General features: G+C 42.8%; 1 protein-coding gene and 1 long non-coding RNA gene across 22 annotated transcripts in view; one reads left to right on the top strand and one right to left on the bottom strand.

The window, feature by feature from the left end:
• Positions 1–24,385, bottom strand: part of NRXN3 (neurexin 3) — a 1,439,541-nt gene that overhangs the window by 1,142,801 nt on the left and 272,355 nt on the right. The window lies entirely within an intron of this gene.
• LOC139045717 (uncharacterized) lies at positions 78–4,177 on the top strand. The gene is made up of 3 exons (XR_011504715.1): positions 78–210; positions 447–547; positions 4,044–4,177. It is a non-coding gene; the product is annotated as an uncharacterized lncRNA (long non-coding RNA).

The raw sequence follows: 24,385 nt of genomic DNA, 5'->3' as shown, positions 1-24,385 counted from the left end.
TCTCTCAGAACCCCGACTCTTGGATGGCTCCTTTTGAGCCAAGAGACTACTTCTAGGCCCACCCTTCTACAGCCCCCTCAAGACTCAAATTCCCTCTGTTGCCTTCCATCAAGAAAGGATTGTGTCTAGGTAATCCAGTAACCAGAGTCACAAACGGTTTTTAAGGATCATCCATGGTGGAGAACCTCAATACTACAACGTCTGACCAAGGTAAGGAGGAGCCAGGAGTCGCCTCCCCGAGGGACACTCCTCTTGAATAGGGAATTGAAGGCTTCAAAGCAATGAATCCCTAAGGGTTGGATTCCAAGATCTGTGCCAAGCTGAGGTCACTCAGGAAATATTTTGGTGGAAGGGGCACTCTGAATCTTTCTGCTCTTCCCCAAGTCAAATCACACACTAGCCACAGACTGGACTTGGTCTGCATTAAGGCTCGTTTCTTGTTACAGACCTCAGCACCTCCCAAACGGACTGACGCTTTCTCGCCAGCAGAGGGCAGCAGCTGTCAGAGGCTGGAGCCATTGGTGTGCCGCCATCTCAGAAGCGCACGGTAAAATGGGAGGAAAGAGAGGCAAGGCAAGGAGGAAGGTGGAGGCAGGGAGGAAGCGTGGAAAGCTTGTCACTTCATCACTGCAGTCAACTCCCACTTGTGATAGAGTCTGGTTTTCCAGCCAGGGTTTGCCACAACCCAGTGCTCTCTGGCTAGTCTGTCACACCCCAAACAGTCAGTTTGGAAGGCTCTGGGTTATTAATCTGGCCCAGTGAGCACCAGCACGCTTAAACCCCTTAGCTTTCCCTTACTCAGCTGCTGATGCCACATGGAAAACTTAAAGAAAAAAGAGAAAAAAAGCCCAGCAACCTCTTAGTCAGAGGGAGTTCTGCTTCGGAAGCAGATATTTCTGCATCTACTTCCTTTCACCAGCAGCGACATTTACATGAAAACAGGGCTGAGGAAGGTGGACTCCCTGGGCCTAAAGTCACTGTTCCTCCTTGCTGGGCTGCTGCCAAAGCCAGCAGCAGTGTGACATCACTCAGGGGCATCAGATTTTTAGTGTCCTTTCGGGGGAAGCAGACTTAGCACAGTCTCCCAGGATAACTTTGGAGGGGCAATTGTGATCAGGAAGTTGGCTACAACTGATCAACTAAGAAACCGAAAAGTCTTCACAGAGAAAGAACTTTCAGTGAGTGGAGAGAGCAAAATCAGGGTGTTGTGAAATGTTTAAGGGATAGAATCTCTTGAAATCCAAAGTGTTCAAGGCATGCCCAGGGTCAAATTTTTGCCACACACTTAGCTCCCTTCTTACCCAAGCTAATCTTTACAGCTAAACTTTCAGATGTGATTGCTGGGCTATAATTCTTTTCCCAGCTTGCATCTATCTGTGGATCAGAGTTCAGGCCACACTAAATACCAAATTCCTCAGCTGTTCTACTGTTACGCAGGGAGAGCTCTGTCTATACCCAGTGCACAGCTATGTACAGCGTGAGCGCCCAGTAAACATGAACTGATGGTTATAAGATTCTGCCTAGCTGATTCCTGACCTTCAGATAGGGTTGTACAATATCCAAAATACTTGTGCATTTATTATCACATTGGCACCCACAGCAACCCCATAATGTGGACAGCCATTATTAAATCTATTTTATAGATGGGGAAATTGAGGCATACAGAAATTGACTAGTAAATGGCAGAGACAAAACTGAAACTTGTATCAGATTCTACTCCAGTCTGCTATGGACTTGAATTTGACATTATAAGCCCCTTCATTCTAATGATCAAGACACCTTGATTGTCAAGGCACTGGATATGGCAAACCTCAGACACTTTGAGAACTCTCTCATGCAGGAAAGCTCTTGACCTGAACCATCGGTTTCAGGGATCAGGCTGGGGCAAGAGCCTTCACTTCTGAGAAATCGTAGTAGAGCTTGGTATATAGGGAAAAGGCTTTGTTTTAGGCAAGTTTATGATGTCCAAACTGAGTAGAATGGCACCAAAAGGCAGGCTTCTTAGGATCCTGGCTTTCATTGACTCCTTGATCTGTCCACTTCATCAATGAATATTAACTGAGCACCTTCTACATTCAAGGAACTACCTTGGACTCTGAGGGGATATGCAATAAGCATAGGGCAAATTTACCCCTGCCGATAAGGCACTTACAATCCACTTGGGTAGACAACATGTGAATGTTCAAAACAGTATAAAACAGTGCATGCCAAATGCCAAATGAGTGGTGATGATAATGAGCACTTTAAAAATTCAGAAAGCAGGGCAGCACGGAGTGCTAGGGAGGTCAGAGAAGGCTTAAGGGAGGAAGTGGGACCTAATCTGATCTCTTAAATATGGGCAGGAATCAAAAATGTGGAGAAGAGATCTAATGGAAGGATTCTCAATACGGGGGAGAATAATGACTAAGACACCACCACCACCACCATGTGCCAAGCACTGTTTGAGGACTGCACGAGGTTTGGATGGAGGAACGTGCAAAATCTGCTAGGGAGGCAATGAAGACATCAGTCCAGTGGACAAATGGGTATAAGCTGAAAAATGCAATATCAGGCCAAGGAATTGAGACTTGATCCCAAGGAGCAGAAAACATGAGAAACACAAGTTTCTCAACCATATACCTCCTGGAGGTGGGGTTGATGGTGTTCTATTGAGAGCTGAAAATGCCCCATTGGTGACAAGAATTAGTGCCTGGTAAATTACTAGAGAAATATTGATTCTGATTTCATGCAAACATTCATCAAAACAAAGGAAGGAACAGGCAGTGGGTGAAGTAGGAGTCCAATTGTCTCTAGACAGAAACCATTCTAAGAGGCATTTGTGAACTCAATGAAGAAGATGTGGGAGTGTGCTCTTGACAGAGCCAAGCTTTAAAACCTTCACACTGAGGCAGGAATGGGAGGAGGGGAGCAAAAGAGGGCGGAGACAAAAGATGTTCACTTCAATCAGCCAGTTACTGGCATCAAACCCAGAATTCACCTCTTCTCTCTATGATTACTGTGTTTTATTATTATTATAAGGGAGAAATTGCTATTCACTAGGCCTTCCCCCCCCCCCCCCAAGTATTTAAAATGCTGCTGTAACAGTAAATATCACCTCTGGCATATTTGTCCTGGAAGAAAAGAGTGTGATTTGGAATACCTAATTGAAATGTGCTACAGAAGATAAGGCGGCTGCAGAGACTGACATTTAAAGGTAGGAGACACCACAGAAGACATGAAATATTACTGTTGCTGCCTCAAAGGCAAAAGCCACTGTCACGGAATGGAAACATCCTCCAGCTCTGCTTCCCTCTCCCAGCTCCCCAGGGCCCCACTCCCCAGATCCTCTGCTATAGGTTGTAAGCCATTCCTGCTCTGCCTTTAGAACCCCACCCTGCTGCCATTAACAATGCTGAGAGGCAGGTTAAAAAGAATACCATTCTAGCTCTCTTTTGCTCTTACATACCCATCTCAAAATACTAGGTCTTATATCTTGATAAAGCAATAACATGGAAGTGGATAAACCAGACATGAAAGGAAAAGAAAAGACCTGTCAGTACATCTCAATAGGTCTCATTAAAAAAACTGCTTGATGCCACTGTGGAAGAAACATGGTCAGAGACTAAAGGTTATCTGTGCTTTATGGCCAGCAAGCCCTGTCCATTGCTAATTGGATATAGTTACTTCTCAGATGATGGATCTAGACAAAGGCTAATTCACCACTATTCTCTTCACCTAAGCTCCAGAATAAGGACAACTTGCCAACCAACAATCAGACCTCATGTAACTCATCTTAACCACATTTTCATCAAAGCTGTTTCCATCAAGTCTCTAACCACCTAAGTCACTGGTCTCCAAAGATGGGTCCAAATGAACAATGACTCCTAGAATTTATGCCTTTGTGTAGTGTCCTCACCTCAAATGTGAGCTAGCTATGTAACTTGCTTTGATCAAGAGAATATGGTGGAAGTGACACTGAGTAACTCCTGAAACTAGGTCATAAGAAGTCTTGTAGTTTCTATTTGTCTTTCCAAGAATGTTTGTTCTTATGTTACCTCCTCTAGGAATCCAGCCACCAAGGTGTGAGAAGCCTAGATCACATGGAGGGGTACATGGAAGTTCTATCCAGCTGAGTCCTCTCATTAACCACTAGTCATGTGTCTGAATGAGATGCCTTTGATGTCCCAGCTGATTGAGACACCAGATGATCACAGCCCTGGTTGATATCACATAGAGTAGAAAAATACTCAACTATTCATAGTCAACACACAGCATTGTGATACATAATAAAATGCTCATTGCTTTAATCCACTAAGTTTTGGAGCAGTTTGTTTTGCCACAATAAATAATCAGAACAGAAATTGATTTAAGAAGTGGGGTGCTACCAAATCCAAAACCTAAAACATATAGCGTTGGCCTTGGGATGAGCCAGAAACAGAGATTGAAGAGCCTCTAGAAATATGTAAGTGGAAGCTGGAAGGAAAGTGAGAAAATTGTTATTGGAGGCTGGAGAAAAGGTGAGAAATCTTATGAAGTGGCAGGAAGTTTAGCAAAACTGTTACCTGCGCAACATGAAAATTGAAAATATACCCAATGAACTGGTGGAACTGGCTAAGGAAATTCTCAGGCAGATTATCAAAAGTGCTAACTAGTTTCTTTTATCTCTTTATGGTAAGATATAAATAGAGATGAGTTAAAGAAGGAATCGTTCAATTCGCAAACAGAGGTAATATAGAGGAGTCAGGCCTTAAAGTGTTTGAAAATAGAAGTTCTTTTCATTTCCAGCTTTCCTACCAGCAAAAGTTTCTCAAAATAAGAAATAGGCTCATGGCACAGATGAAATTCCTATAAAATGTAGCCTTAGGATTACATTCAGATCAAAGGTACAACTTAACACATTTTGTTAACACCTAAGAAAAAATAAGGTGATGCTTTATAGAATCTCTCAACTAGAAAATGACTTCTTAGGATCATAAGGTTATGTCTTCTAACACTCTTCAGACAAAATGACTTTTAAGAATCTTAAGAGCTTGCCTCTGGCACCAAATTATATTCTGGTTATTTATTGCTTCATAACATACTAGCTCAAAATGTAGTGTTTCAAAACATTGTATTATTTCTCATGGTTCTGTGAGTTGTCTGGGATAAGCTGAGTGATTTACTCTTGGGGTGTCTCACGTGGCTGCAGTCAGTTGCAGCTGGAGCTGGTGTTAGGTGAAGCCTCGATTGGGCAGGACATCCAAGATGGCTTCTTCACTCACATACCTGGCATCTCCTTGGCCTCTCTCTTTCTCTATGTTGCATCTCATTCTCCAAGTCCTTTCTGCCAAACTTGGGCTTCTCACAGCCTGGTGATCTCTTGGCAGTCACACTTACCTAGCTTCCAAGTAAAAAGAAGAAGCTGCCAGGCCAGTTAACAGCTACTTCCAGAACTGCCTCAGCATTAAACCACCATATGCTATTGGTTGAAGCCATCATATGGCCTGTCCAGATTCAAGAGGGTGGAAAGAGAGACTCTCTCTCTTGACCTTGATGAGAGAGTATCAAGCACATATCACAGAAGAGTGTATGGGACAGAAAATATTACTGTGGACATCTTGGAAAATTACAATCTACCAAAACCTGCTACTTTTGTTTTCTTTTTAAATTTATATGCCTCCTTGGGTTAGAGAAACCCCTATGAGGCTTACAATGAGCCAGAGGTATAATATGATTGTCAGATGGATTACTGTGAAACGTTAATTACCAAAATAAGAATCCAAAGTAGGGAAACCAGCAACCCTGCTGGCCTCTACACTGATGAAACCACGTATCGAAGAGTATGTTCATGGCCAAGTGCTGAATTTAAGAAGGGCCAATGACAAATTGAAGCATGTTCTAGGGAAAGTGATCAGGGTAGTGCAGGATTGGAAGTCATTATTTTAGAAGTATATACTGTTGGGGCCCGCCCCATGGCGCAGCAGTTAAGTTCACACGTTCTGCTTCTCAGCGGCCCGGGATTTGCCGGTTCGGATCCCGCGTGCGGACAGGGCGCCGCTTGGCAAAAGCCATGCTGTGGTAGGCGTCCCACATATAACGTAAAGGAAGATGGGCATGGATGTTAGCTCAGGGCCAGTCTTCTTCAGCAAAAAGAGGAGGATTGGCAGTAGTTAGCTCAGGGCTAATCTTCCTCAAAAAAAAGAAGTATATACTGTAAAGCAATGCTGCTTTACCTGAAGGAGAGGTGTGGGCAAAATCCCACCTTAGCTTCTCACTTCTTTCCCTCTGTGTGCCCTATGGCATGAACCTCTAGCCCTCCAAGATGTATAGTGTGACATTATACATCTACGGTTCTCTTCTCTGGCATCTATCAAAGCTCTCACCATTTTCCGATGTCCAACATCACTGTGGTAAACATTAATAACATTCTACATTATTTCCAGTCCTCTTTTCTCTCTGGGAAGACAGGAGAATTACACTTCTCCAGCACCTTGAAATTAAGCATGATCATGTGACTTGCTTTGGACAATGAAAGTGATAAAAGCATTCAAGAGCCGGTACATATATACCTTGTTCTCTTCCTCTGCTAAAGACTAGTATGGAGATGGTCACATCATAAAATGACGGAGCTTCTCTCAGTCTAAGGCCCTAAACGTCTATGATAAGCAGGGTCCCATTGTTACCAGTGGTCAATCTGTAATATGAGTAAGAAATAAATCTATGTTGTTTTAAGATACTAAGATTCGGGGGTTAATTCGTTACTGTAGCATAATAACTCTATGCTGACTAATATACTCACCATCATGAGAAAAAGCATCCTGAGAAAGCATAACTCTGAAATGTGTTTACTCTTTTAGGAACTCAGCTCTATAAATGAAGTCCTGAAACCTAAATGCAACTATATCTCAAGGTAATTCAGGAAGGGATTAGATGAGATTTGCAAGAACCACTAGTTACTCCTTAAAGCCAGAAGTTGTAGGGACCTTCCCTCCAGGAGTTTACCTGTAACTCTCTTTTCCCCCACATTCCACTATAAAGGTCTCCAGACTTCCCTCCACGCTAACAGCTTCAACATAAAGAGAAATTCAGGGTGGAGAAGCCAAACTCTACACCAGAGCCTGAACTTCAGCTGCTGAATGATTCAACAGTGATGGCCACACTGACCCAGCCCACTCTTAATGGCTCCCCCAGCACATACTACCCTAAAGGCCAGTGGGCTAATGAGGGGGTCAGCACCTTGGAAAAGTCAGTGAGTACCAGCCTTGAGGGAAAGCTTATGCTGTCTGTATCTTCAACAATGGTTTAATTAGAAAGCATCGCTGTTTGTTAAATAAACACTCATGCATTATGAAACACATCATCCACTCTGCCCTTCAAGGTTGGGACCTGAGTCCCTGGCTAAGAGAAAAGTGTTTGCTGTCTCTGGGAACTTCCCTTCCAAGCCCAGCCAGGTTACCAGAGAGGACAATGAGTCAATAGCCTAGCATAATTTTCAGTGGTCAATTTAGGGGAATAATCCTGTATGTTCAAAAGCCTTGCTTTGCCAGAGCAGTTTCACATAGTTCATCTATCCTAATGTAAGTAGGTACCTCTCGTTAAAGTGAGGGGCGCGGGAGGGAGGGGAGAGGAGGTGAGGTGGGTGAATAGTCCAGAAAAGGAAAGACAGACTGAGTCACCCCATCAGAATACAAAAGGGTCACCTGTGGCTTTTTGTTACTACCTCCAACTCATCCTTTCCCAGACTCTTATTAACAGGCAGTACTTTTCATTTTAGAAAACACTTACTGAGGGTCTTGCTGCAAACAAAGCATTGCAGGATATGCAAAGAGGAGGAAGAAACATGGTTTACAACCCATTGGGTGCTCACTGGAAATGAGTACACAAAAAATTATTGCACAAAGCAAAGCAATGTGAGATGTTATAAGAGACACATAAGCCAATTGCTAGGGAGGGCTCAGAGGGAAGGCTGCAGTTCCCCTGCCCCTGTTCATCCAATCCTGGGCCCACCTAAACCATCCCAGTCTGCCTCGATGGCATGCTTGAGTCTTCTGAACTTTGTTGAGGGCTTTTATTTATGCGATACCATTTTCTATACATCAGATGGCAATGATGACAAAGGTGGAAAGTGTTCTACCAGGACAAACCCATGGACTGGCCCCTGGACCATATTCTGTGGGTGAAGATCTGCAACCCTGAGAAGAATGCGAAGCCCTGGGAGCAGCAGAAGGACAACCTGCGGATCTGCTTCAAGCCATCCCTCTTCAGCACATGGGCACTCCTCGCCAGCAGGCAAGGTCCAGACACTGAAGGACAAGGACTTTGGGAAGCAGGTGTCCAGAAGGAACACGTGACCCCTCAGGTGGAGGGGGGCAGGAGCCTGAAGATGTAGCAGCACTTCCCCCTGGAGACGGCCTCCCTGCATGCAGGTTTCTTCTGGGCCTCCATGGTGCAGGGCACTTGCTCTACTGCCTCTTCCCGGGCATCTGGAGTGGTTCTTCCACAGCAGGAACACTGGGCACCCCGAGGAGAAGCTCTTCAACACCTCTGTGCAGGTGCTGCCCTTTGATCACCCCTAGGCAGACTAGGGCAGGAGGGCCGCTCAGCCACCTCGGGTCCCCTCAGGGCCCTGACAGCCACCTCTAGATCACCTCCTTCTACAGGGTGCGGCGGGGGCGAGGTGGACCCTGCCTGCGGCCCCTGGAAGCACTGCACTCTGTATACAGACAGACTCTCGGTGTGGGTCATTCTGAACAACAGCTTTCTGGAAAGAATGGACTAAACTAAGGGATTCTGAGTGTGCCTTTCAGCTGAACTTGAAGCCCCTGAGAGCTGGGATGTCATGGCTGCTGACCCCAGAGGGCCAGGCATGCTGCCCTAGCCTGAAGGGTCTGTCTGGGGCAGTGCTCAGCGGCCCTCAGTGGCCACTGGCCAGGAGGCTCCAGGAGCTGGTGCTGCCCCCACCTATCTGTGGGCGGCAGGAGGAGGCAGGTGGCCCCCATGCTGTGCCTGAGGCCACGCTCCACAGACCAACCTTCTAGGAGCTAGGTCATTTTAGAAGAACTTTTTCCTTGGCGCCCGCTGCCTCCGGTACAAACACTGGAATGTACATACTACTTTGTGTGGTGTGTTTTTGATTTTTGGGTACATTTGATTTTTTCACCTAAGTCCACATATACTTCTGTAAGAGCATGACTTGTAACAAAGCGTTAATGAAGAAAAAAAAAAAAACAAAGGTGGATAATGCCAAGTATTGTCAAGGCTGTGGCAGTTTGGGACTTTTTCTTGTGCATGGCTGGTGGGAGTTTAAACTGGTACAGCCCTTCTGGAAAGCAATCTGGAAGTCTTTGGTGTAATTAAGCATGGAAATGCCCTATAACCCAGCAACGCCACTCCTGAGAGTATATCCCCAAGAAGTTCTCACTCAGCACCATGTACCACACTGTTGGAAAAAGCAGAGTTGGAGCAGAGTTCCAGCACTAGAGTAACAGATAGGGAAGACATGGTCGATGCATACAGTGGAATGCTGTGCAGCAGTTACAAAGAAGAAACTAAATGCAAACACAGCAACATGAAAAGATCTTAAAAACATAGTATTGAATGAAAATATCCTCAAGAAATAAGAAACACATCAAGCAATATAGCACACTGCCATTAATATAAATTTTAAATGCATAACAACAAAATCATAGTACCTCTCTTACAACGGTATATGCTTATTTAAAGATATAAACTATTTAAAGATATAAACTATTGTAATGGGTGTCCCTGGAAATGGAGAATAGGAAGTATGATTAGGGATGAGGGCAAAAAATAAAACCAGGACGGGGCTGGCCCAGTGGCGTAGCAGTTAAGTGTGCACCTTCTGCTTCGGCGGCCCAGGGTTCGCCGGTTTGCATCCCGGGTGCGGACATGGCACCGCTTGGCAAGCCATGCTGTGGTAGGTGTCCCACATATAAAGTAGAGGAAGATGGGCATGGATATTAGCTCAGGGCCAGTCTTCCTCAGCAAAAAGAGGAGGATTGGCAGCAGATGTTAGCTCAGGGCCAATCTTCCTTGAAAAAAAAAAGAAATTAAAATAAAACGAGAAGGACCTTGCAGTATTGGCGATAGTGTGTTACAGACTGAAAGGCTTATGTTCAACTTCTTTACCTGAGGTCAAAAGGAGAAAAAAATATGTGATTGATTTGGGCAAAATGTGAGATTTATGTCTGAACAGAATTCATATATAGTGTGGTGTAGTGGTTTAAGAGGACAAGCATTGACGTCAGAAAGATGTGGTTTTGAATTAGAACCCTACTGCTTATTAACCATGTCTGCAAGGATTAAAAGAGATAATATATGCAGAGCGCTCAGCATAATGCCCACTGCAAAGCAAGCAATGAGTCAATGGGAGCTATTCATAATAGATAATATAATTTATCATTATTTTTTCATCTCCCTTCCACTTTCGTCCACACACCTCGAAACATTTTACATGGTAAGAAAATCATCATAAGCTTCTTATAGGCTTACAGTTTATACCCTTCCTACATCCAAGAGATTTGGAGGAATTATATATGATTATCAATGAGAAAAACAGAACAACCAGGGATAAAAACAGAGCAGATGTCCTCTAAAGGAAGGAGAGAAAGTAAATAGCAGCAGGTACCTGACCAGAAGGCACCTGGGCACAGAAGCTGGCCCAAGAACCATGGAAATGGAAGTGGAGAGGGAACTGTATGAGCTTCGTGGTTTTCATTTCATGGCAAGTAAAACTGGCAAAATCCTTTGCAGAAACACACTCTGCTTATATACTTTATCACTTGAGTTCTCGTGTTAGGACTATTGGATAACATGGAACACAAGACCTGCAACAAGTTTGGCAAAGATACAGGATGTCCATCTAAACAGATGACGCATGCACTGAGGGCGGCACGTTGTTAGGGAAGAGAAAGGGAATGCTGAAGTCATATGTTTGGGTCTCTTGCTTTCTCATAACCTCACTAAACCCAGGGTTTCTACTATTCTACTCTAGAAGAATAGCTGGTGAACATGACTGTTAAGCAGTCTTTCTCACACAGTATAGTAAAGCTTCCAAGCTCTTGGAGCCAAACCACCTAAGTTCAAATCCCGCTGTGCCACTTACTAGCTCTGTGATCTTGGAGAACTTACTTAACCTCTCTGTGCTTCAGTTTTCTCATCTATAAAATGAGGGTGATAGTATCTATGACATACAGTTGTTGTGAGGATTACATGAGTATTCTTAGGGCACTTAAAACAGTGCCGGGCACATGGTAAGCTCTAAATGAGCTGTATGAGCATGTGTTCAGTAAATGAAAAAATAAATGTCAGATGCCATAGGCAAGCCTCTGGCAGGTGCTGGGTTGCAGTGGGTTCTGACTGAATTATCTAACAAGTACCTAGAGTGTAGATAATCTTTGATGCTTTAAGTACCAGCTGTGAGGGAGGCAAAGGTGTCTCCTGTGAACAGTTAGATGCTGAGCCTGTGTTCTCACCCAGATAAAACAGACTCTTTTTACCAGGCACTGAAGGGAGATGTGAAAGCACAGCCACAGCAGCAATCCTGTAGCTGTCACAATACCTGAAGGCCACTTGGTGCCTGGCTTTGTGCCAAGACCTTCATGCATCTTACTTCTTATCCTCAAAACTAAGTAGGCACTTTCATTAGCCTAATTTTACAAATGAGAACACTAAAGCTCAGAGAGGTCGAGTGACTTGTTGGAAGCCACACAGCCTATTAAATGTCAGAGTCACTTTGGGTCAAACCCTATGCTCTTTCCACTCAATTATGCTGTCCTTTCCTTATCCAATTAAATATTGGGGAATCAGAGGGAAGAGGAGTATTAAAATGGTAGATCTCCTAGGTGACTTTTCTTGCCATCATCTGCTAGGAAGAAACCCAATGACCCTAATCTATGCCTGGAGGGTCTTTGAAAATGAAGATCAGGCATTTGTTCACACAAAGGAGCTTAAAGTTGATATATTCCTTTTTTTCTAGTGCAACCAGCATGATGAATGATATTGATACGCAAGGCACACTCCCACGGCAAAGAATCTCCAGGGAGCATGTCAAATGCAGGTGAGGGGAAGTGATGCTGTTTTAGCAATGACCCTGAATCTGATCTGATTTACATTCCTAGTAAATCTGGCAAAATTTCCATATTTGAATTATTATTTAGTAACATATTACATGTGATATATCTCACCACTGATCATGATACATCAACATGTCCCCACACCGAGGTTGATATCAGCTGGTTTAAGAAGCACCAGGAAACTTCACCCTCACATACGTATTTCCTTTACAGTCAGTAAAATGCAATGCCTGATATTACAGCTTTTGAGATTTAGTTGAGTTTTGAAGGATTTTAGAGTCTCAAGAGCTCTGGATTAAAATGGAGATGCCATCTATGCTGTTATTGTTTAACAAATTAAATTTCAATTTAACCAGCTTCCTGGCGTGCATCGCAGAATAGACATATGGATTAGTGCTGCCAGGAAGACTGGGCAGGCTCAAGAATAAGGAGAACCAATGGAAACCTTCACTTCTTTTGTGTTCTCCTTGAAAAATGGTCTATGCCCACCTATCCAAAGCAGCCTGGGCTAGAGGAGAGGTTCCAGCCAAGGGGAGCAGGGCTGGTCCATGAGGGTCTACACACATGGCAACATTCCCTTTGGAAAGGGAAATTAGAGCTCCTCACATACAGGATCCCAGTCTCACATTTCAACATCATCAAAATTTAACATCTTTCCATAACAGCCAATTGCATTATTCATTTTGTTAAAAAGACAAATCTGAAACAACAAAAGAATGATTAAAGATGTAGCTTAACCTCTTCTGTTTTCCTCTAAGAAACAAGTTGTTTGTTTTCCTTATGCAATGTTGGAAAGAATGTTCTTCTCTTTCTCCGGGATCAACATTATTCCATCATTGGCCCTTACTGATATTTCATTTTGAGTTTCTATCTTACCTATATAATCTATACCTAAGATGCACTTATAAAGGGAAATAATCATGTTCCATGTTAAGGTGGCGGATTTAAAGTTCCGCCAGATAAAGTGATTTGTCCAAAATCAAAGGCAGGGTGACTATCCAAGTCAAGGGTTCTGCCCTCTGAACCACACATCTTTGAAGCGGGGCAGCTGTATGGCATTCTCCACTCTCCTCTGTGCCCTGTTGCACTAGTGGAGACAGGATGAAGGATGCTAAGGGATAGTAGGAACATGTTTGCATGGCAACCAAAAAAAAAAAATAAATACACTAGAACGTGGGCTCTGAGCCATTTCTATCCCTTCTTTGTTGTCAACCTTGGAAAAGTCACCAATCCATTACACGACTCGATTTTCCCATTTATGAAAGGATGATCTGACAAACTCTGCCTTGACCAATATATAAGGACATTGCCACAAAATTATAAATTAAGGCTTTTTGAAAGTTAATCTTATAGTGCTGTTTATTTTGTGCTTACTATGTACCAGGCACAGTATTATCCTCTTCATATCTGTCATCTCACTAACCCTTACAAATGTCCTTTGAAGTGGATGCCATTAGGGTCCCCATTTTACAGATGAGGAAATGGAGACAGAGATAGCAGGTGACTGCCTAAGACAACTCAAGCTGGTGAGTGGCAGAGTTGAGGGGTGAGCCCCACATCAGCCTCCAGAACCCGTGCTCTTGACTGTTCTGTGCTGTACATGTAATGGGCCACATGAGGGATTTGGCAGGACAAATGGATGAATTTGGTGGATGACTGGAAGGCGGGATCCAGAGACATATCAAATAGACCTTCTCCCCCAGAAAATAGGTTAGTTGTTTCAAGTCTGAAAAAGAGTGGAAGACACTCCCCTGAACCGCCCCTCCTGCAGATCTCAGAAAACTAGCCCACAAAGGCTAAAATGGCAGCAGCCAACACCCCTCTGCTCGAGTTCCTGGTGCTCTGAACATCCTGCAGGTGGAAAAGATTAACAATCAAAGGGGATGCTCGGGACCCGGAATCACAGACCAGCAGCCGGAACTGCTGCTCCCAGGTGTAGCCAACTTGGAAGATTCTGTGTAGAAGCTTTTGTTTGACAAAGCATGTAGATGTGATGAGAATTTTACTTTTTTCCTTTCCTTTGAAGGCCGGATTCTGGAGCCTCTGTCCTGCACGGGGCCCCCTCTAGCCTATTTGGGCCATGCTTCTGTGCTGTGGACCTGGGAGGGCAGCAGCAAGCACATGGAGCTGGGAGGAAGGGAGCCCAGCAGAAGGCTCCTACTCCAGCTCACCTACAAGAAACTGCACACCCAGCGGCACCTCACTCAGTCGTGATTGCCAAGCCGAGTAAGCTCAATGCATTCTCCCTTCTTTCTTTGTCTGCGACCAGTTTGGTGGTCCTTCTAATAAGCCCTTCATTAATTAAGAGGAGGTGTCAATGTGCCAACAAAATTAGAAGTTTCAATAGCTTCCTAAAATGGGAGTGTTTCAAAGAAAATGAAGGCTTGGTCACTCCCTGGTTATTTTTACTCTCTGCCACCCACCTGCCTTTTGGGCAATCTGTTCCCATCCTATTGCACCCTTCATTTCCCTCGACACACTCTTCTCTCCCTGGTTTCTGGTTCTTTTTAAAAATGTTACGCGTGTCTTTTCCCTTCTCTTTCCAACCCTGATAAATCCCAACTAGGCTGCATTTATTCCTCTCCCCACCCCACAACCTTACTGCCTGGTAGAGAGTTAATAAGCCATTTGCTGTGGGTACAGCTAAGTTGGGGAGTTATCTAGACCATGGATTTAAAGATAAAATTAAATGGGCGATGACGAAAGAAAAAGAGCGAGATTTAGATAAACCGGCTGGGAGGGTGGAGCGGGCTAGAAATATAGCACTTGTGACAAAGCAGCTCAACTCCCAGGACTTACCAAAATTGGAACTTTGTTACCATGAAATCACAAGTGTTCCTCCTACTCAAAGAATAAGCACCATTGTCAAGCCTCCTGTGGATGAATAACCTCCCTGGATTCTTGCTGACAGAGAGAAGCCTTTCCTACAACTCCGGGGTGAGGTGGGGGGGGGGGGGGCGCCTAGGGCCCCGCAGCAGGAGAGGAACAAAGCTTCTGGAGCTAAGATTTGGAGGCAAACTCAATCTGGGGACCCCTGAACAGAGTGAGCCTCGAAATCAGCAGGGATGGCAGCAAGGCTTGGCGGCCAGTGCTGGAGTGTTTCAAACAGCAGGTAGACATGAACCCCAGATGGTCACAACCTCCCGTTCTTCCTTCTCAGGGCCCTTCACACTGGCTGCTAGCTCGTCCATTTTAGGTGCTCAATACATTACAGTTGAAATGAATCCAAGACCCGGAGTACTTATTTGGGATCTGAAAACATAGACAAGGGATGGGGTAAAATGATCCAGACTTGCAAATAGTAGGGAAAAAGAGCTCTGCCTACAGACATTTTACCAGTCTATGTGGTTAAAATATGTGGTTAAAAATAATAATAGTATTTACTTCACAGGGTTGTTGCAGAGATTAATTGAAATAGTCCTGAGAAAGTGAATTCACGATAAGTGTTTATTTTTATTTCCTGGCTTCATGCTGGTGTGAGCAAGCATGGAGGCAGTGGGCGGGAGTCTGAGTGGGGGCAATGATGCCGCCTGGCCCCTCTGCCTTTCTCCGATGAGCTACCAGGCACAGCAACATTTCAGCTCCTTTCCTCGGTCATCATCCTGTGTGTTTAGAGAAAGAATCAGGACTTGGTATGTTTACCACAGGAAGGAAGAAAAGAATCAATTGTTAACACCTACTATGTGTTGACCAGTCTGCTGGTCACTGCTTATTATTTGAGGAAGGTCTTATTTTCCACAAGTAACAGCTATTACTGAGGCTCTGGGAGTTTTAATAGCTCAACCATGACAATTCCATTAGTACATGGTAGAATTAAGACTGAAATCTAAGTCTGTCTGCGTTAAAATCAACATATTCTGGGACACCCCACATAAATATCACACCAAGTCCCAACGCTGACCCTCTGATCCCGTGTCACTGGGGGCAGGGCCTGGCTTTTCAGACGCTGCCCAGGGTATCAAAACTAACTCACCCTGTCTGAGAACCTCTGAGCTGCTTGATCTCTAAGGGCACTTCCAGCCCCAATATTCTTTAATGAGGAGAAGCTAGCATGATTTTTTTTTTCCTAGGGAGAGACTTGCCTTTGTTAAAACAACAGGATGCTTTGATGAGCTCACTTACGGAAAAGGGAGAAGTGGGAGCTACGGGGATGGAGGGGGGTAAAGTGAGGAAGATGGGAGGGGACAGATAGAAGGAGAAAAGAGGAGAGGAAGATAGAGGGACAGTGAGAGGGAGAGGAGGTTGGACAAAGGGAAAATAGAAGAGGGAGAGAGAGTGTGGATATCAGTCAGAAGACCAAGATCTGCATTTGGATTGGGAAGGGGAAAAAGAGGGAAAATATACATAGATAGTAGGGGAAAAATAAACTGGAACTGGGTTTTAATTCCATAGGTCTATTCGTAAGTAGGAATAAAGCAAGTCTTGATCCTTCAGCTAAAGCCAAAAGAGGCTCAGACTGGCCCTTCTCTGGTGACATGGGGCCCTACATCTGCGTCTATCACTCTGTAACTTGATGGTGAGAAGAGCCCCGTTAACTGAGTGCTATGAGCCATGTGTACATGTGCTCTCTTATAAATTATTTCATCTCATCTTTAACCATCCCATCAGAAAGGTTCTATATGACCCTTATTATATGAATAGAGAAATTGAGGCACGCAGAGGTTAAAAACTTGCACAAGGTCATTGAGGCTTAGTGTCGGGCCCAGTGTTTGACCCCAACCAATCAGGCCTTGCAACCCTCATGCTCCACCATTGTACTATATTGACTCCTAAAGGCTTTACATCTCTTGCCTCATTTGTTTCTTATAACAGAGTGACAATATAGATAAGATATATAGTACTGTCCTCATTTTACAGATGAGGACACCGAGGCTCAGAGAGGTCACATGAACTTGAGGTCACATAGTTGGTACATGAATGGAGCTTGGACTTATCCCCCAAATCTCTAAATCCAGATGTCCTGTGCTACCTCCAGTCTAATCCCCATGCTCAGGCATCCCAGGCAGAGCTCCCAGTGCCTTCTGCAGAGCAAGTTGATCCTTACTGATAATAGCCTACGCACCTAAAAATATCTTCCCAACTGATGCTTGCCTGAAATTCTGGCATGAGATTATTTTTTTAACTATCCTTCTGATTTTCTTTAAAAACACAGTTACTATTGGAAGAGTAGTCACTTGAACTTCCCTAATAATTGAGCGTGAGTGACTTTAGTAGGTAGTCTCCTTTTGGGCACCAACACCTAAGTTGTATCAAGGGTGCACAAAGAGGGAACTGTCAGGGAGAAACCAGGAGAAGGAGAACGTTATGGAGATAGAAGCTTGCAGGACCAACTCTGTCTTCTCCTTTAGGAGTCCTCTTTAAGAAGCTGAAGGATTCCTAGAGGTTCTTATTTTACTAAATTGTCCAACAGAGAGAGTGAGGGTAGTAAGGTAGAGGAGTGGGAGCAACCTGATGTTCAGGGAAGATCGGAATGAACAGATGAAAGAAAAGGAGAAGGCCCAGGGTGCAAGGAAGGAATGTATTCCAGTCTAAAAGTTCACTCAGCGTTCCCACAGCATCCTCATTCAGAGACAAGAGCTGGGAGGTTAATGGAATTAGAAAAGGTAAAATTAGATCACAAATTATGAAAAGATATGACCAACATCACTGTTAACAAGGCATTGCTTAGTTCATTCATACATTTATTCATTTATGCAGAAAATACTCATTGGGGCACCTGTGTACCTCCCACTGTTCTAGAAGCTAAGCACACTGATGAGGCACTGACAGTCCAATGGAAGCAATAGACACATGAAGAGATCATTATCTGAATCAATGTGGTAAGCTTGATGCACACAGGCTGTTGAAGCTTCGAGGAGGACATGTAATGTAGACTGGGAGTGTGGGCTCAGGAAACGCTTCCCAGAGGAAGTGGCACCGGAGATGAAGCTTAAAAATGACTTATCAGGTGAACAGAGAGAGGAGGAAGAAGGGTATTCTGGAGAAAGGGAATGGCAACAGCAAAGGCATACAGGTGAGAACACAAAATAGTTTTGTTTGGATGAACAAAGACCTAACTTACTAGGTGCAGATGTGGTCCTGGGTGCTGTGCAGTTTTGAAATGATGAAGAAGGCAAAGCATCTTCTTCATAAGAGGATGGAACTGGTTAGGTTGGACCTGGATTTTCTGAGTGAAAAAATAAAATCTAGGGGCTGGCATGGTGGCATAGCAGTTAACTTCTTGCATTCTGCTTCGGTGGCCTGGGGTGGGCCAGTTCAGATCCAGTGCACAGACCTACATGCCACTTATCAAGCCATGCTGTGGCAGGCATCCCACATATAAAATAGAGAAAGATTGGCAAAGATGTTAGCTCAGGGACAATCTACCTCAGCAAAAAAAAAAAAAAAAAAAAAAAAATGAGGATTGGTGGCAGATGTTAGCTCAGGGCTAATCTTCCTCAAAAAAAAAAAATTCTATTGCAGCTTCCAAAAAGAAAAAAATCTGATCCCCAAATCTTTCCCCTTGAGGAATCACCCTTGTTTTACTGAGGAGAGTCTAATGGGGCTGTCCTAAGGGACTTTTAGCTCCCTACCCAAGAGGTGGGACGTGATCCAAGCTGGGGCAATCAGATGGTCCTTCTCTGGAATTTGAATCTTGAGCACTAAAACTGGTAATTATTGATAGAATAGAGAAAGCTATTGATATTATATACTTAGCTTATAGCCATTCAACTTACCAAATTATCTTACTCAGTTAGCAAGTTTTTAACTAGAGTTACTTAAATTTCTTGATATGCAATCATAGCATCAACAAAAAGAGATCTTTTTAACTCTTCTTTTCTGATGTCCATACCAGTTATTTTATTTTCTAGTTTCATTACCTTGGAGGTTCTAGCAAATGTAATGATTACTATTGGTAACACGGGCATCCCTGAATACTTTTTGATTTTAATTGAAATGACTTCCAGGTTTGTCAAATTTGCTGTTTTTAGTAAATAATCTTTATGTATCTAAAGCAATCATCTTTTATTTCCATTTTACCTAGATTTTATTAAGAATGGCTTCTGAAATTTATCAAATGCTATTTGAGTCTGTATTGATATGAGCATTTTTTCTTTTTTAGTTAATAAAAAAGATTATGTTGATAGTGTTCTTCATATAGATTGCATATAAAATAAATATACAAAATCAATACCTTTTCTCTACTCCAGTAATAATCACAAAAAAATAGAAATAAGAAAAATATTTTATGTACAACAATCAATAAAAACTTTAAAATACTTGTGAATAAATTTAACTAAAAAACACAGAGGGCAACACAAAGAAAAGTGCGAAATCTTATTGGAAAATATAAAGTAATATCTGAATGAAAAGAAAAGAATACTATTTTTAAATGGAATACTTAACATGAACATGCCATTTGTCCCAAAATTAATATATTAATTTAATATAATTTCAACTAGAATCCCCTAAGATATTTTAATTGAATAAAATGAACATAAATTATATATGGAAGGATGAATTCCTGAAAAGAGTCAATAAATGAAAGGAAAAAGAAGAGCAAGGAGGGAGGACTGGAATGTACAGATGTCAGACATTATAAAGCCACCATAATGAAATCAACAAGGAATTATTATAGGGAAAGATGAGTAGATCTGAGAACAGAATAGGCAAACTAGAAGTAGACACTGGTATAGATGAGAATTTAATAAGTGCTGCAATTCAGTGGCAAAAGGATGGATTATTTAATAAACAGTCCTGACCCACTAGCTACCCAAGCAAGAAGCGTTACAGTAAGAGTGTGAGCTTCAGTGCCAGTTTCCATGTGTTTAATGCCCAGTTTCACCACTTTACCTGCTGTGTCACTTTTGGACTAGTTGCTCAACCTCTCTGTGCCTCATTTTCCTTATCTGTAAAATGGATATAGTGAAAAATAATCTATGTCTTCAAGTTATGAGGCACAGGGGTTAAATTAGCTAATACATGTAAAGTGCCCCTGTAACAGTGCCTAGCATATAGTTAGCTCTCTGTATGTATTAGCTATTATTATAATTATCACTAGGAAGAAAATTACTGTGGACCTCTCACTTACACTAAACACAAAAATAAATTTCCAGGTAGATTAAGATTTAAACGTAAAAAGTAAAAGCAAGATTTTAAGAAGAAATAATTAAAAAACTAAGCACACTCTTCAGAGATGGGGATGCAGGAAACAGTCTCTATGAAGCCCAGACACCCAGAAGCTATATAACGAAAAAGTAGAGTGGCCAGCCCAGTGGCCGAGTGGTTAAGTTTGCACATTCCACTTCAGTAGCCTAGGGTTTCGCCAGTTCAGATCCTGGGCCATGCTGAGGCAGTGTCCCACATAGCACAACCAGGACTTACAACTAGAATATACAACTATGTTGTATATTAGGGGGCTTTGGGGAGAAGAAGACGGGGAAAAAAAAAGAAGACTGGCAACAGATGTTAGCTCAGGCGCCAATCTTTAAGGAAAAAAAAAGACATTTAACTACATTAAAAAGTAACACATTTGATGGCAAAATATATCCTAAACAAAATCGACAAGTAATACACTTTGGAAAGACAAGAAAAAGACAAATATTTCCATTGAAGAAATGAGCAAGTCCTGAATAGTTCATTCACAGAAGCGCTCAGCTGAATGGCCTATGAACAAATGCAGAGACACTCAGATTCACTGATAGTCTGAGAAATGCAATTAAAATAACAAGGAGATATTACTTGACACTCCTCAGACTGGCACAGTTAAAAAGAGCAATAGCCCCTATTACTATCAGGGATGCGTGTAAACCGTGCTCTCATACACTGCTTGAGGTAACACTTGTGAAGCGTTGCCATGCTTTGGAAAGCAATATGATGGCATCTATTCATATTTAAAATACACATCCCCTTTTATTCATCAACCCCACTCCTAGACTACATCATCTAGATAAAAGCACCCATGTAAATGCACAAGGACAATTATTGCAACATTGTACATAGCTGAATAAAAAGTTGGAAGTAAAATTATAATCAACAAGGGAATGCCACATATATAATACATCCTCACAATGGAATATTATGCATCCCTTAAAAAGAGTCACTTAGAGCTCTGCCTTTTGACACAGAGGTAAAGTTGAGCAAGAAAAACAAAATGTATAAAGGAAAGCACAGCACTGATTCCAGAGAGTGCTGTGCTCAAGGGAAAGAGGGAGAAGAGATTGCAGAGGGCACACAGGCACATTCTCAGGCACAGGTAACTTCCTATTTCTTAATCTTGGGGGTTGGTACGCCATGGCTGTTTGCTTTACCATTCTCTAAACCATACAAATATATTTTTAAACTATTCTGCATTTATTCTATATTTCACAATAAAATTTTTTCTAGAAAGGAAATCAAGATGCAAAATAAGCATATAATAGCCAATTTTATAAAACACTGACCTGAAAATATGTAGCTATGTCTATATGTATAAATTATATGAGTATAGAGAAAAATAAGGTAGGATATGCATATAATAGGTTATTAACATGAACTCTCTTGGAGCAGAGTTAGGGGACCAATATAGTCAAAAAGGCAAAGAAGGGGAAGTATACAAAAATAGAAAAAAAGAATACACTTAGAGAAGCATTAATTAAATCATCACATTTATACATTTATGTAAAATTATGAGTGTGTGTGCAGTTATGCATAAGGTAAATTAAGAAATAAGATTTGGGAATTAAAAAAATGAGGAACAGAGGAATGGGCGAAATGAAGGAAGGAAGAAAATAGTTGAAGTTATTTCCATTTAGTCTCTAACCTCCCAGTAAGCCCCCATTGCAATGGGTTCTGTTGCTTGAAACCAAAGGGCCTCAACTGAAGCAAGCAGGAATGTCTCATCAGCTCAGTCTTACCCTCAAGACCGCCTCCCCTCACGGGCTTCAATTTGACTCCAGAGCACAGGGTACCAATTAGCTATCCAGCCAACTGCTCCTGTCCCTCCTCATTCTCCCAGACTCTCTACCTTCCTTCTGAATTTTACAAAAGAACTAGTTCATCAGTATCACCAGGGTTAAATTATATCAGTAGCGAAAATAACAAATCAACATCTAAAACTATCACTAAAGGGGAAACCAGTGGAAATGAGTTTTAAAATCAGCAGGGTTCCATTGCAGCCTGACAAAGTACAATAGCAAAAGCATACTTGACTGCCAACTTTGGAACCCAACACCTATGTATCTATGTCCCCCCTGCAGTCTTCTGTGTGACCTCTTCCCAGTCATCTCCCCACTGCCGCCTCTACCCATGCTGTAGATCAAACCAGTTGCAAGCAAAAATTCCTTATTGTTAAGATTTGGCAGGTCATACATGTGTATCCTCCCAGTAAGATGGCAAAACCATGGAGCCCCTATCACATATCTTTCTCTGAACTGTTTTTCTTTTCTGATGATGTGTTTCCAGAGAGTAGAATGATGTCATAGAAAACTCTGAAGAAAGAAGAGATAGGTTATGTAAGAGCCTAGCCAATTTTCACGAGTAGCCTCTGTGAGCCCTAACTTGTTTGTAAAAGCAGGAACTCCAGCATACACCCTACATAGCCCAGATGACTATTTGAGAATCAAATAAAATAGCCTGTGGGAATATACTTTTCCCAATTACAAAGTTCAGCTCTCTACCACATTTCCTCATCCTTATGATCCACGTGTGCCAACAATGTTAAGATGAACATGGTCTCCATGAGGGGAGATGCCAGCAAGTAGAAGGTATACCAGACAACTCCTGTGCCCTGCTTCATATCCTCTCCCCTTCCTTTTCACTCCAGTGATTGCTCCTGCAAACAGCTATGTTTAGGTATAACTCTACAGCACTTTGCCTCAGCTACAAGTATCTCTCATGGGGCTTCTCTGCCACCAGCCTGTGGGAAGCCTGCAGGAAGCTGCAGGGCATATGAGCAAACCTGGATATGTAAGAAAGTTAATGCCCCAAGAGGCAACTATTGAGTTCTGGGTCCCAGAGTTCCAGGTCTGAGCCTACCTGCAACCCCAAGGAGCATCACTAATATGATTGATATGCTCAGGGCTCAAAAACATTCCCTCTAATAATCCTTAACACTAAAATTAGCCATAAGGCTGAAGTTGTTTTTCTTATGTTGAGGAACCCTATTAGACCCTATGAAGCCCATTCATGACCTCAGGTCACAACTGCATTATCCAGTTGGCCAGAAGTAGAGACATTATAGGAAATGGACATGTGGCCATATTTCTTCCACCCTCCCCAGGGCTGACCTGGTTCTCAGCTAATCATAGGCATACAGATCACCCTAAATGAGGATAGCCAGTTTAAGTGCATACCTAATTGGAAGGACATGATAAAATCTGGGTACCTGTGGTGTTGGAGTGGCCCTCAAAATCTCATATGAAGCCAGACCTCCCAAAACAACCTCAATCCCATGGTTTAGCCGTGAAATGAATATGATGATCCTCTTTCACCCACTCCTATCCAAAACCCACAATGTCCTTCTAATAAAGAAAAATCAAATAAGATTCTCATAGTCCTACCAACCAAGGAAATTGACAGGTATTCAGGAGGGTATCATTTTAGAAAAGATTCAACAGGCCCCAGTCATTTTTATTCCAACCTACACATTAAGCCTCAGACTGGATGGAACTAGTTCTGTTGTCACCAGCAACCTACAGTAATAATCCTGGTATCAAGATCAACACATAATAATTCTTTGTAAGCATCACTGGGTGGCTTATTGGGGTAGCAGGTGTCTTAGTTAGGGTTACTTCAGGAGCAACCTTTGAGACCAAGACTGAAGTGCAGGTAATTTATTTGTAAGACAATGTGGGGGTGTGACATAAGAGTGGGACGGCAGTCAGTACGGGGTGCATTATCAAGCCAGGTACTAAGGGAAAATGGAACTTAAATTCACTGAGGAGAGTCTAGGAGTCAGTGAGAAACGCCATCAGTCATGGGTTGAGGAATGCTGGGGAAGGGGGCCATTTATTCCTCTGCACTGCTGACCTGTAGCACAGGACACAAAGTGAGGTCCAGGGGCAAGAAAAAGCCCCCAGGCAGAGAAATGCACATACTGATAGGAGTGGGCTGGTGTGCACAGAAGAGGTAAGGACAAGGGGACAGGGGAGGGGCTCTGACAGCAACTGCTGTACCAGGAAATACTCTCAGGCAGCAAATTTGCTCTAAGAATTAGGAATCATGAGTCTTATGGGAACATAGAACAGAACAGGACACATGGATTCATATCATAAAAAAGTCATTGTGGAATGGCATAAATCATAGCTGAGCTCTATGCATAAATCATAGCTGAGCTCTATTCAACCACAGTAGCATGCCACCACAATCAGCAA

Source organism: Equus asinus, chromosome 7 (assembly GCF_041296235.1).
Source record: "Equus asinus isolate D_3611 breed Donkey chromosome 7, EquAss-T2T_v2, whole genome shotgun sequence".
Classification (NCBI taxonomy): Eukaryota; Metazoa; Chordata; class Mammalia; order Perissodactyla; family Equidae; genus Equus; species Equus asinus.
Note: the sequence above shows the minus strand (reverse complement) of the source record. Positions and strands in the feature narration are given on the sequence as shown.